Raw genomic sequence first — 12,267 nt, forward strand, 5'->3', positions numbered from 1 at the left:
GACCACTAGAGGTCATCCTTCTGCCCCAGTCAGGTGCCTCCAAATGCTCCCAGACAGGTTTGTATCCAGAGGCTTCTAAATGTCCACTAAGGTACCACCCCACAGTAAAAGTGCACGAGGGTGAGTGGGGCTTCCAGAGACGGCTGTGGACTCTCCTCCCTGGAAGGAGGACACGAGCCCAGCAAACTCCTGCATAGGCTACGGAGAGAATTCTGCCACAACTATGTCTCCAGAGGCTATTTGTGGAAACTCCCGTGCCAGCTGAGTGCTAACGTGCGTGATGGTAGGGCGTCAATGACAGGTAACGTGAGGCTTGCCTTTAATCTGCTTACAACTCCCGGTGCTGTGGCGGTGGTCATGCCACGGCCAGAGGCACCACTTCCAGCAACGGCCTCCTCTGTCCCAAACCCTGGGCTAAACTCGGGATACACAGTGGAATAGAGCATGGCCCTGATCTCCAGGAGCTTCTGGGTGGTTTGGGAGGACAGACTGGAAACGGATGAGCGGTATGTTATGATGCGCCATGCCAGCACAGCTGCACCCTACCGAGCAATAATACGCATGCTAGCAGTGTGCACTGGTGTCACGCAGAATGGAGGGATAAACAACCCGGTTGAGAGGGAAGGAAGGCTTCCTGGAGGAGGTGATCATGAGATGAGTCTTGAAGGAAAAACCAGGCAAAGAAAAGAGGACGTTTCTTCTAGACAAAGAGAGAATGTGAGCAAAATGAAGAGAGCGATGATGCAGCCAGCTCTGGATAGGGAACTATGAAAGGTTCTGTCTTCCTGACGGGAACATGAGCAGGCCACTTCCAGCAGTGGCAAGTCACTGGAAGTCACACCGTGGAGTGGGGACTCAGTTCAGTGTTGGAAGTGCTTCGGGGTGGGACCTGTCAAATCTGGTTTGGAGTGGACCGCACTGGGGGCCACGCAATGCCCGGTGCGGTGCAAGGGCGTCCGCACAGGAGGGACTTCCCATCACATTGGCCACATTCTGTTGCTTAAAAGCAAGTCACAGCTCCTGTCCACACTCGAGGGGAGGGGCTACACAAAGGCAGGTGTGGACAGCAGGAGGTGGGGACCACAGGGGCCACCTGAGCTCTGTCACTGCAGTGGACTAGTCACCCTCCAGGGCAGGGGGCTTCTTTTGGAGTGGTTTGGCCTCAGTTCTCAGCCAGACTCTTATGGCCACAAGTGGTCAAGTTCCCCCGGCTTAGAGCATGGGGGCCTCCAGCCGCTAAGTGTCTCTGGGCTCAAGGCATCCTGTACAGTAACCTGAGACTCAGAAGGACAGGAATTTGCTAGAGCGCCTGTGGAGGAAAAACCTGTATGCTACTCCCAAGATCCACGTCCTCTAGTTAAGTAGGTACTTTGGATAATTTGTTTAACGACTTAAATTGACATTTTTTTGGGATGTTCTTTAAGCTTTTCTCATGTTCCATCTCCTCAAAATTGCAAACAGTGTACTTACTGACTTTTCCATACCAGTGTTAACAAAAATTCAGCTGAGTACATGTGAAGATCTAATTGGCTCAACTGAACTATTCATGACTCAGGCAGCATCCCATCTAATAAACAGAGAGGTTCTCTGAGGAGTTGTACAAAGTGGAAGGTTTTTATAGGCAGAAACTGGGAGGGACAAGAAAGTTATTAGCAAAAGAAAAGGAAGGATTGTTTCAGGCAGGGTCACCTTTCTTTGTGGGAAGGGAGGCAGGGGTCTTACCTGAGAGATTATCTTACTGGTGATTCCAGACTGATTGGTTTAAAATTCTACTCCTGGGAGACGCTGGAACTGTAGTTAGGTTAGATGTTAAGTCCTGGCAGAGCCTAACAAAAGTGACTCCATTTTGGGTCTGTTCTTACCACCAGTTTTAACATTATATTAAATCTAATTTTCAGGTACTTACAGTAAATCTAATTTTCAGTTTGAAGCTATAATGAGTTTTGACATGAATATTAACAATAGTTTGACAAAAATAATGAACACATTGCATACGAGAAGTTTGTCTAACTTAAAAGGGAAAACTCCTTTTATTTTTTGTGCTTTAATTTTCTCATCTGGAAAATGAGGGAGGCAGTAAACCTGTTTCTAAGACAGTGAACTTCTGGGCTGCCCATCTCCCAGGCTTGTGGTGAGGATCAAAGAATTACATGGCTGCCCAGCCATGATCCAGGGCTGCGGTACCATCACATGCAATTTCATTGCCATACTAGGTTCTTTTAAATAGTTTCTTCTCTAGTATTCTAGACTTATCTGTTTAGAATGCTTCAGTTTATACACTGAAACCTATTCCATAAAGTGAGATTCAAACACAACTTGCTAAATCCTAGAACAAAGGTCTTGCTAGCTCATTAAAAAATATTTTCTAATGAATTTTGGGTCTTTGTATTCCCGACTGTACACTTGTGATTGAACACTTGCACACCTTTCCTTGTTGCTACTGTTTCAACCAAACTCTAATGAGTATTTTCATTCATGTGACAGGAAATTGTTGGTACCAACCTGATTTCCAGTCAACACTGTCCTGAATGTTCCATTCAGTTGGGATAATATTCCTCCAAAAATATGGCACATTTCTTTTCAGAAAAGCCAATTGGCTTTTCAGCAAAGAAGGGTTCTGTGAGCAAACATGTTCACGTAACACTGCACATTAGCTCCCACCATTTAGAGGTTCAAAGTGCTCATTAGTACTCTTGATGTTTAATCCAGTATTTTCTGGGCTTATTTGAATAGGAAGCACTAGTGTTTGATAAAAAAAATTAAAGCAAAACACTTATTAACATCCTCTAGATCAGAACCATAGTTTTGCAAATGCTACATATGTGCCCAGAAATGCTTCCTTTTGAATGTTTACCTTAGTTCTGGAAGACACTGGAGTTGGATACCGCAGCTCAAATCCAGTGATATGATTCCTTTAAAATTAGACTGCTGTGAAAAAAATACATACGCTTCCTTTAAGAAACTTCTCATTCCTCATATTTTCATGGTTTGGTTAGAAACTGAACAACCAGCTTTCCGTTGTCAGTTCAGGATTGCCATAAACTGAGCCCCAAATTCCTAAATGGGGAGCTGTTTTGAGGTCATCCAGCCTTTCTGCTTGACCCCCGCAGACAGGACCCCAGGGCATCCTGCCTTGGCCTCCCAGACCCTCCTCGGACCCCACGGGCTCACAGCTCACCCGGCCCTGATCCCGGCACGGGGTTTTCTAAGCACTGGCTGCCTCGTGGACTTGATTACCACTTCCTTATGTGTCCTTGGCATAATTTATTTTTTTAAGTTAACTGAGAAATAAATTTGATCCAAGAGAGTGTAGGTTAAAAAGCATCAGCCTGTTTGAAATACGACTTATCTTTCACAGCCAATGCTTATGTTCCCCGCTTCAGTTTATCGGTCTGTTTTCTGATAATAAATAACAAAATAATACTATATGTTTAAGAATGTTTTATCTTTTCAGAATACTTTCCCATTCATTGGCTTGTGGGATCCTCCTAGCAACCCTGTGTGACAGGCAGGCCATTGTCAGCAGCATTTCTTGGCACATGGGTACATGGGCACAGTGACCCCCAGAGCCAGACAGTGACGTCAGTGGTGGAGCTAGACCTGTACGCGCCTCCAGATTCCCAGGAATCACTCAGGTCGGGAGAAGGCTAAAGGCAAACCAGGACCATCCGGCAGGGTCTGAAAGGGCTTCTCTACCTCCCCCGCCTCCTGTCTCCTCAGATAAAGTGACAGATGCATCCCTTTCTGACCACATCTGGGAGCTTCTTCCAGTACAAACCTTTTGGTGGCTTCTCATAGTATAGTCCTCCCCTGCTCCCCTCTATATGTATGTGCAGAGACTGACATTTACCTACCGTGTTTCCCCGAAAATAAGACCTAGCCAGACAATCAGCTCTCATGTGTCTTTTGGAGCAAAAATTAATGTAAGACCCAGATATTTTATTTTATTATATTATATTATATTATATTATATTATATTATATTATATTATATTATATTATATTACATTACATTATATTATTACATTACATTACATTATGTAAGACCCGGTCTTATATTATAGTAAAAATAAGACCGGGTCTTATATTAATTTTTGCTCCAAAAGACGCATTAGAGCTGATGGTCCAGTTAGGGCTTATTTTCCGGGAAACAAACGGTAGTAAGTCCTGAGGGGCACCAAAGCCCACACTGCCCTTTTCTGTAAACAGTTAGCGCCACCTAGTGGCCACAGGAAAATCCACTTTGCCAAGAAAACTGCGGGGCTGGTCTTTCCACACTTTTTGGTGGAGGGTAGCATCTGATAATTCGCTGTGAACTGATTCTGTGAGGAGAGCGCTTGCCTGAATCACTCTCTTGAAAAAGGTCCAAATGCAGTTGTTTAGTTTAATGAACTGCATTATTACAGGCTTTGGATTTTGAGAGTGTGCCAGAAAAAAAAAAGGGGGGAGAACAATACACAAACTCTTAAAGGAAATGTTCCTTTAGAGAGTAGGGCAGACAACATAAGCCCCACTGTTTTAAGGGCCGGTGGTTTCAGTCACACTTTTAGGGCATTAATCAATTTGTATTGTAATTTATAGGAACACTCTTCCCATACTAGGTTTTGTTTACCGAGAAAGATTTGGGAAATAAAGGGGAGCCATAGCCCTTCCCCAGAATCTCAGCGCACTCTTCCTCCACGTGACATGGAAGCAGGACTATAACAAAGCCAGACAAGATGGCATGCTTGCCTTGGCAAAGCGTCGGGCTCTATGGCCTTTCCCAAAGAGCGTCCAGACCTTGAGTTTAAGAAACATTCCTGCTGGTGTCAGTTGCCCTGCTCAGTAGCTGCTGTGGCAGGCCATTTTGGCTACGATCAAATGCGACGGCCTTTACTTCAAGGACTGCTACTCTTAGACCAAACAAGCTGACCTCAGAGGTTTGAAGCCGCCAGGCGAGTGGACACGTTATTGCTGAACTCAGGCAGCCGAGGGAGTTCTGCCTGTGACCTATGAGCTAGAGCCCATGGTACTTTTGGTGCATTCTGCTTAAGTGGCAGGGAGGTCCCGGGAAACCATCTTGCATTATGTGCATTTTGTGCTTGTACAATGTTAGAGCCCCATGGGTATGACAGCGCTAGGATATGGGAGGCCATCCCTGCCAATGGCAGGGGGGTTGCCCGGGTGGGCTTACCCTCCACACCCTGACATTCAGCCTTGCCTTTGGCAGTTCAGGACTTAGCAGGCAGAAGAAACCTCCTTGCACATAACGAAGTTCTGACCATATGCTGCTTTACATTTCAAAGCAGACTTTTAATAGCAGTCTCTTGTTACCTAGCTAAAAGTAGCTGTGCGCGTCTTGCCATATCCTTTGCCACCTCTTCTCCCCTGCTCCCGGACCCCTCCTTCTGCCCACCCTGAGTTACAGATCTTCACGGGGTTTGAGCATCAAAAGACATCTTTTGGCTTATGCTGTTCATTAATGCAGGTGCTTATGTCAGCTGAACGTCTGCTCTGCCCCCCTTCCCACCTCAGGCATCTTCTCCAGCCCTCCTCCTTCCCCACCTGTGAGCAATGGTTCCCTGGACTAGCTCCAGAGCACTTTTTTCATCCCTTGATTGGGGTTTTATTTTTAAGAAGAAAGCCAAGCACATTTTTAACAGCCACAACCAGATGGAGCGAGCTCTTTTGAGGCAACATAAAGGTAATAAAACAGAGCAGGCTGATGTGGCTAATAAAGACCCTGGGGCTGGATGCCAACTCTCCGTAACCTGGGAGGATGCCTTTGTCACATAGGAGGTGAATAACCTCGGGCAGTGTTTTCCTAACTTCTTCTGTCCTTCAACAACAGACCCAAGTCTGCACCTAACTTTATGCCCAAGCCTTTTCCATCTGTCTAGAACATTCTTCATGCCTCATGCTTCTTGGTAATTTTCTCTTCCTGGTGTCCCCCATTGTGGGAACCTGCTTCCTGGCCCCATAACGTGCCTGTGCACACGTAACAGCATAACTTGTTTCTCCATCATTATGTCATTTCCTGTGAACCATAATCCTTTCCTTCCTGTCGTCCAGCCCCGCTGCAGGAATGGACACTCTCCTCCTCTCTCTGGCTAGCTTAATAGCCAGTCTCTGGCCCTGACAGCACCACAGGAATAGGGCTGGCCTTCCAGGATGGACACAGCAGGCGTCCTCACTCGTCTCTTGGCCTGGTCCTGGAGGCCAGTCCTGAGTCGTGCTGGCTTTTCTCAGCATCTCAAGTGTGTTGCAGCCTGATGGCCTCCACTGCCCGTGGTCACAGCTTACACGGCTTCAGTCCTCGGTCACTGCGACAGTCTTTGTGCTGACTTCTCGCCTGTATGCTCTTTGCTGTGCGAGCAGCCCTTTACACTAATGCCACACTGAGCTCTCTCAAGCACACGTCTGATGGTGTCACTTCTCCAGTTGACGATCGTCAGAGGCGCAAGACCACACTCAACTGCATAGCCCCCACCCCTCATGCTGAGCTGCTGGCCCTTCTGCAGCCGGCGGTGCCTCCTCTGTTTCCCTGGGTTCCACCCACATTGCATCATCCTGAGTCCACAGCAGGAAGAAGGTGGGGAAGCTCTACTGCAGGACCCACGAGACCCTTTCACAGCCCTGCCTCGTGGCCAGCGTCCCAGGGTCCGTAACCTGAGCGGCGCCCTGCTCTGGACTTGCCGGTGCTGGGCTTGACACAACTGCTTCCTTCTGCCTGAGCTGCGCTCCTCCATCCCTGCTGCGCCTTCAACCGGAACGCCCCCTTTCTCCTGTCCCCAGGCAGAACCAGACGCTGGTCCTCTGCAAGCACAGGACTGGGAAATGCCACACCATGGGCCTATCACCACGTCACGTGATGGTTGGCACCACCCCCAAACTCCTATGCAGGGCTTCCTTTGTGCTCCGAGAATATGGAACAGAATGAGCACAGCGACGTGAGCAGAGAGGGAAATAGTAACGACGGCCGTGTTTACGCTGATGAGGGCTTTACACATGGCGTTTGGATCAATCCTCGCAGCAGCCTCGGACATGGGCTCGTATTGTCACCATTTTAGAGATGAGTAAGCTGAGGCCCTGGGAGGATGGATAATTTGCCTGAGTTCACGTAGCCACTATGTGGTGGAGCCAGGCTGGATCCCAAAGCCGCTGCACTGAACATTCTGCAGAAAGGGGGGTCGGTGGGCCTGGTGGGAAATGGTGGTCGTTCTAAACTACAAGGCTGAGGACTTGGGTTTGGTAAAGGAAGCCGCTAGGAGCTGTTGCTGGTTTAACAGATGTGACAACAGCTGCAACTGCTATGGGGAGGAAGACTGCTCTGGCTGGGGGTCGGAACGGGGGTCGGTGGGGATGAAGCTGGGGGAGGGAATCCAGAAGTATTTCAGCAGTGGACCTGGAGGGCCTTGGAGAGTGATTCGATGTGAGGTAGGAGAGGGAGAAATAGACATCAGGATGCTGGTTTTCTGGCTTGGGGGATGGGATGGATGGGGTCCCATTACCAGAGAGGGGGAAACAGGAGACAAGTCCTCCTGGGGTGGAGGCGTGGAGAGGCTGAGGGGTCCTGTGGGTTTGCTGGGTTGGAGGGGACTACAGTCATCCTGATGGAGTGGTTAGATGGCAGCAGCTGGAGCTGTGACTGGCGTCTGGGTCCTGGGCCCATTGGTGGCCTAGGAAACCATGGGGCTGTGTAGGGTTGTGAGGAGCAGGCGCAGGGCATTGGCCAGGTCACAGCCATACATGAGGAAGGGCAGCAGCAAGGAGCCTGCACAGGGGCCCAGGAGAGGCTGGCTCCCCTGCTGCTCCTCTCATTCCTTTCCATTAGAAACTCTGTCCTTTTTCCTTCTTAAAAAGGCTAAACGCATGGCCTTCCTCTTTAGGGAAGACTTCCTGCTTCAGCTGACCTGCCAGGGCTTCCTCGGTGTGTGTGTGTGGGGGTAGCTGTGAAGGACCCTCGTGCCAGCCGTCTTCTCCCTGTTACTGCTTGTTGGCCCTTTCTGGGGCAGGTATTGTGATTCCTCCCTCTGCAGCCTCACATCGCCAGTGCAGCACAGGTGTCTTTATCACCCTCACTGGCTTGATTTAGTGTTGCCTGGACCCCTCTTTCAGAAACACGTGTTTCACCAATCGCTGTTCTCTAGTCACCAAGGCACAAGAGGGTAGGAAACTCCCACCTTTCCCTTTCCCTAAACCAGGGGCCAGCAAATCTTTATATAAAGGGCCAAATCATAAATAATTTTGCTTTTTGCAGGACATACACTCTCTGTCACAACTTCTCAAGGCAGCCCTAGACAATATAGAAAAGAATGAGTATGAGTATGTTTCAATAAAACTTTATTTAGAAAAACAAGTGGCGGGCCAGGTGCGGCGCCCGTATTGGATAATAGCCAAACTTTCCAGGACCACCAAGTCTGAGACTGGGAAGTGGGGGTGGCTGTTGCAGGGCGAGGACAGAGGATGGGTGGGCTCACTCATTCTTGTCTCTTAGAGAACTGGCACAGTGCCCCCCCCGCACTTGTTGTTCCTAATCCAGAGCTCTGTTAGTCCCACATCAGAAATTTATTTCCCTTTGAACTGAGATCCGTCTTTCTAGCTCTCTGTTTCTTACCCCTCTCCTTTCATATTAATTGAACATTGTTTTCCAGTGTGTGCCTGCCGTGAACAAAGCACGAGACAAGTGTCTTCTCTCATCCTCGTCTACCAAGGAAATAGTCTTAAGTTACAACGAGAGTCTAGGAAAGACGTGACTTAATTCCACAATTCAGTAAATACATGGTGAGCACTCCTGTGGGCTGAGTGCTGTGCCCGGTGCTGGCAGTGCCAGGATGACTGTCACCCGCCCCTATCCTCGGGTGTTGAGTGGAGGTCAGGGCCTGTGGTCCTGCCTTTCCTGGACTTTGGTCTTTGAGGCTCAAACTTGGGATTTCCATCAGCAGCTCTCATTTCTTTCACCTTCCCTCTGTTTTAAATCAAATGTATGTGACCCTCTGTTTCTTCTTCTTCTCTAGTGCTAACACCTCTCCCCAGAGCTTTGGAGCCTTTAATAGACCCGAGTGCTTGGCAGGTGACCACTTCCACTGGGGTGAAGGGCTCCTTCCAAAGCCCCGTCACTATAATTTCTTCCCTGGTGACCCTAACAAGGCAGTTGAAATTTCCTCTCCTTCATCAGTGCGGTCAAAGCTTGCCTCCATATGGCCCCTCGTAAATGCAATAAAAATAGTGACCACCTACTAAACACCTACTAAGTGTCAACCACTTAGAAGCATCATCCATTTACTTATTGCACAATCTCTGTGAAGTGAGAGGATGAGAAATTAGAGCTCATGGTGTTAAATGGTTTCCCCAAGGAAAGGCACAGGCATCGGATTTGAATCCAGGTCTTTTGAGTCCAAAGACAGTCCTTTCTGATGGCCTGCCCTTGGCCCCTCCCATGAGATGCGGCTTGTCTTATGGGGTTCCATAGCTATATCCCTCAAGAGCAGAAAATGAGACTGTGGGTCAGGTGACTCCATTAGGTAAGATGGTGTGTGTGTGTGTGTGTGGTGGGAGGGGTAGATTATAAAATTCCAGTGCAAGAGGCAGTGGTTTGGCCAGCCTGGGGGGTCAGCTGCAGGGGGCCCTGTGAGCGTCCCAGGCTCATTTGGGGCTCCTGGGAGCTGGGGACAAGGGCCATGAGCAGTGGGGAGCTGGGTGGGGAGGAGTAGGGGAGACGTCCGGCTCCTTGGCCTCCCTCCTCTGCCGTGTCTCCAACCTCTCACCCAGCCCCTGGGCCTGAAAGGCGTGGGCTGCGTGCCAAGCCCCAGTCTTGGCTCATGCCCTCCACTCTGCCCTGGAGGAGCTTATTATTATTGTGCTTAAAAGTAGGCTGAGAAATCAGTGCAAAGATGGGAAACTGTTTTCAAATATAATGGAAGGGGTGTGTGGAAACCGAACTGGCAAAACAAAGGCTGATTGATTTTCTGTTTATCATGGAAGTGGAGAGATGGGATGGAAGCAGGTGTGAGGGGTACGTGAGGGGTGGGGCTCTGGCTTCCTAAAGGGGGCAGAACGATGGGCTCAGGGGCCAGCCCCAACGTGAACACGGCCTGTGTGCACCTCCTCCGCCCACTCTTCCGAGAGAGGTCACCCCACGCTGTCCTGGTGTGGACATGGGCTCCCTGCTCCCTTTGAGGCCCTCGAGGCTGGGAATCCTCCCACTCTCCTCTGCAGCCTGATGACCGGGGTGTAGCGAGGAGAGGGTGAGGGTGGCAGTGGACAGGAGCGGAAGGGGTGTCAGAGAGATGACAACAATAGCTGGGACTTGGTTTGGTTCTCGCAAGTCGCCGTGTGGTTTGGCGTCACTAGGATGATGACCAGGGGCCCTGGCACTTTAGGTACTTTACATACATCCTCCTCTCATTGGTTCCTAGTTATTGTTTCCAATTGGGAGACAATGAAACTGAGCCATAGAAAAGTCAGTTATGTAAAGTCACAGGGACACTGAGTGGTAGAGCCAGGCTGGGGACTGGTGACCATGTGGCCCAGCTGGAACCACCTCCTCCTTGCGTGACCTTCTAGGGGACAGGGGCTCGGCCGGCATGGTGTCTGGCTCCCACTGGGTGCTGAGTGAATGTCACTGACTTTGGCAATGCCAGCAGGACCAGAAGCATTTCCTGCAGTCTTTATTGATCACAGTGAAGTAGGGGCAGTCGTGTTTCGGCTCTAGGTGACTGGTGCGAGCAGGTCCATGGAGTTCAAAGTCGTCAGCGTGGTTGGTAGTGTCCTACACACCTCTGGCCTGCCATTCAGCTTCAGTAGACCACCTGGGCCTGCCAGACTCAAGCAGCCTTACTCGGCAACTCTGACCCAACCTCCTTGCTTTTCCCTTTCAGGGCCTTTGCTTGGGCTATAGGAATGGTGGGTGGGGATATTTTTTGTTGGACTTTGCAGACCATTATCAGAGATGCCTAAGAAGCGGCAGGAGGGCGGGCTCTGAGTGTGTCTCCAGGATTCCGTCTTCTCCGTCCCAGGGCAAGGGCTCCTACACCAAAAGGGGTCAGTGCTAGAGCCCATCGCTCCTTGCCCCTTGCTGAGTAGTAGTCATTAACTCCAGGCAACTACAGGAGAAGGGTGAGGCTTTGGGGCAAATCGGGAATGAATGAGCTTCTGTTCTCTAACCTGACCACATAGGTTGGAGGCAAATAGACACCTCGCTCTCCTCCTGTAAACACACCTTGTGCAGGTAGACACTTGTCTGTTCACCTCTCTCTCACATGGGAGAGATGCCCTTCTCATGCCCTGGCACCGCTGGCTCTTGGCTGCTCAAAGGACACTGCTACCTTGAACCAGCTCCCTGTGTTCCCTCCAGCGGGATGAAATGAGCCATCAGCAGGGCCCAGTCCTTCACCAGAGGCTGGCAGGGCCCCGGGAAGGCAGGTCGCCATTGAGCAACACCCAGACACAGTCTAGCATTCATTTCCAGATGCCTCTGGGCCTCACTTGTTTTCTTCCTCTCTCCCCACCCCTCTCTCCCCATAGTTACAGATTCTGCAAGATAAAACACATGTATATGGATCCATCTCTCTTAAGTCATTTAGAGCTACCAGTCCAGTGTTTCTTTTGCTCTCTTTAAGGCTGATGGTTTTCAACACCTGTATATGACAAAGCTGCTGGATGAAAGTAACAGGTTATTAACAGCACGCTTCTGTGCACCCTTTCGGGCAAACAAGCACCTATGTTTTCCCAGAGTAGGGTAGGATGGAGCTGCACAACCTTCTGGAACAGGCCTGGGAAGCTGGGTTTTTTTTTTTTTTTCTCTTTAAAGGAGGACACTATTCTTATTTGTTTTAATGAAAGGAAGGTGTGGGGGAACTTAGGGTTCCTATTGAAAGAGACAATTCCTAGAACAAGAATCAAAGGGAAAAGACTAAGATCTCCCTGAGATATATTTGTCTTCAGAAGGCCTTCTTTACACATGTATTTTTCGTAGTTCTTTTGGGTGTGACGGACCAGTAGGACTCCTCTTGCTGTCTCTGGTGGGGTGAAGATGGGGGATTGCCCAGCAGTGACTGTGAAACTCTAGACTTAGACGGAACATCTGAAATGCCATTGTTAGCGCTTCACTCCTTTCAATCATGAAAGACATTTTGCTGCAAATACCATATATTTTCAGTGCTGAACAACCAGCTAGAGCTGGGCAGAGCTCAGTAGTAAAGATGTATATAAAAGGCTTTGCCGACATTATTGAAAAAGCATAGGCCAACAGAATGATATACTCAATATCTTCAGAGGTTTTGCAAAA

Source organism: Rhinolophus ferrumequinum, chromosome 8, assembly GCF_004115265.2.
Source record: "Rhinolophus ferrumequinum isolate MPI-CBG mRhiFer1 chromosome 8, mRhiFer1_v1.p, whole genome shotgun sequence".
Classification (NCBI taxonomy): domain Eukaryota; kingdom Metazoa; phylum Chordata; class Mammalia; order Chiroptera; family Rhinolophidae; genus Rhinolophus; species Rhinolophus ferrumequinum.